This window comes from Myotis myotis, unplaced genomic scaffold (assembly GCF_014108235.1).
Source record: "Myotis myotis isolate mMyoMyo1 unplaced genomic scaffold, mMyoMyo1.p scaffold_m19_p_2, whole genome shotgun sequence".
Taxonomy (NCBI): domain Eukaryota; kingdom Metazoa; phylum Chordata; class Mammalia; order Chiroptera; family Vespertilionidae; genus Myotis; species Myotis myotis.
Genome location: NW_023416324.1, coordinates 158,780,200 through 158,782,858, shown reverse-complemented (window position 1 = coordinate 158,782,858; position 2,659 = coordinate 158,780,200).

The window sequence follows — 2,659 nt, the reverse complement described above, 5'->3', positions numbered from 1 at the left end:
GTGTATATATTTATTTGATGGTTTTCCAAGTTGAGGCAGTAAGTTCATATAAGAGAATATGAACAGAATTTTAGTATCTGATTTTATTTGTATTATACCTTTTTGATTTTTATGAATTTTTTGGGATGAACATGGACCTTTTTGGTTGCTGATGATTTTATACCTTTATGTTTGTAGGCTTATTGCTCTTAAGTAAAAGGGCAGTGTTATAGCCTGGATCCTGTCCAAAGAAACTTTCTCTTAGTATGTTAACTTCTCTTGTTTTCAAATGCAATGGAAACTTTTTCCTGGACAGTACTTCTGTGCACCATGAAAAGGAAAGCAGTAAAACAAATTCAGAAAAGGCAAAGGCAGAGGAGGGCTTTATGATAGTAATCAAGTAAGTCAGTGAAAAAACTAATGTCAGGATTTGGTCTTTGCAAAAAAAAGTACTTTTTAGTACAGGATGATTGTGTTAGTTTTTGTTGCTGCCTAACAAATTACTACAGTGTAGCAGCTTAAAATCCCGCCTGTATCATGCAGTTTTGTAGGTCAAGAGCCCAGGCAGGCTAGGCTGGGTTCTCTGAGGCCAAGTTGTCAGTCAGGCTGCATTCTCAGAATCTTCTTCCTGCCTCTCCAGTGTGATGACTGAATTTAGATCCTCTGTTTTAGGACTGAAATCCCCATTTCCTTGCCGGCTGGCATGGGCTAACCTCTTGAAAACTAGCCCCATTTCTTGATACATGGCTGCCTCCCTCTTCAAGCTAGCAACAGTGCGCTGAATCCTTTTCATTCTTGGAGTATGACTTCCTTTTCTGGTGTAAGCTACACAAACAGCTCTTACAGGGTTTGTGTGATTAGTTTAGGCCTACCGTGATAATCCGCATCTTCATTACATCTGACCAGGTAATGTAACATCAAAGATGTAATGTTTCACATTCACCATCTGAAGGATTAGAGTGGGATATCTTGGAGAGCCATTTAGGATTTTGCCTACCACAAGTTAAGCCACATGGCTCTGGCACAGAGAGATTGACCAACTGGGTCATGGGTAGGCCTATGTAGTATGTTGATCTTGGTCAGATTATGCAGTTGGAAGTGAGCAATACAAGTATTAAGTGCTTGCCATTCTTTTAATAGAACTTTTAAACACATACTGTGTGTCAGACAGTATCTTAGTTATTGGGGGTATTGATACACAAGACCTACTTCTGTGAAGATGGTAACCTAGTTTTTTTTAAAAAATATATATATTTTTTTATTGATTTCAGAGAGGAAGGGAGAGAGAGGGATAGAAACATCAATGATGAGAGAATCATTGACCGGCTGCCTCCTGCACGCCCCCCACTGGGGATCGAGCCTGCAACTTGGACATGTGCCCCTGACCAGAATCAAACCCAGAACCCTTCAATCAACAGGCTGATGCTTTATCCACTGAGCCAAACCAGCTAGAGCTAACCTAGTCTTCAACAAGAAATATCTTTCTACGGTCAGCAATAAATATGATTTTTGTACAGGACTTACCTATTAATGAAGGGTGCCTGACAGAAAGTTAATGCTTGATAATTATTGGTGTTTGAGTGAATTGCAAGAATAAGACTCAGCAAAGATCTTCCTGATGCTTAGGTGGGAATTCAGAAACAGAATCTTAGGGAAGGATTTATTACAGCCTTTCCAGAATTACAGGTCTGCTAAAATATTATCTAGTAATGTTAAGATGTCTGAATCATTCCAGTGTAACATGAAAAATGTGTAATTTTGGCAATGTAGCGTGACTTTTAGTCTAAATGAGTAGTATGTTTTGTCTGGTGAATGGCATTGAAAGCCTCAAATACGGTGCATTGCTCTTGAAAGTTGATTACCTACTGATAGTCTGACATGTAATTGCTGCCTTAACAACAAGCCTTGTCCCATGGAGGACAGGTAGAATTTAGCCAAAATAAGAGGGGAAACAGAATGTGTGAAAGTTCAGAGATGAGTTTGGCCCTTCCTGAGCAGGACAGAAGATAACCATAGGAGAAACACCCGAGATAATCCATTTGCAAATTCCTTTAACAAACACTTGAATGCCTTCCATATTCGAGGCACTATTAATAGATCACTCAGCAAGAACAGATAAGACTACCTGCTCTTAATGAGTTTATAGGTAGTGAGGGAAGACAGACAATGGTAAAGAAGTAAATTATATAGTACGCTAAAAGTGATGTTCCATGCCCAAAAAGGACGGAGGGTTAGGAATGGGGAGTGGAGAGTAGGTTGCAAGTGATTATTATCAGGTGATTAGACATGGTGCCCTTTGAAAAGATGATTTAAGTAGAGACTGAAATATATAATAAAGAGGTAATATGCAAGTTGACTCATGTCCTTGAACAAGAGGGTCCCCCATGTGGTCACAGATGGCCACCCCCATGTGGTCACAAGATGGCCCGGCAATTAGGGGTGACCAGGCCTGCAGGGGAGGGCAGTTGGGGCAACTGGGCTGGCAGGGGAGCAGTTAGGCATTAATCAGGCTGGCAGGGGAGTGGTTAGGGGGTGATCAGGCTGGCAGGCAGAAGCGGTTAGAATAGTGGTCGGCAAACGGCGGCTCGCGAGGCACATGCGGCTCTTTGCCCCCTTGAGTGTAGCTCTTCCACAAAATACCGACTTCTGGGCCACGAAGTTTCAATTGCACTGTACGTGC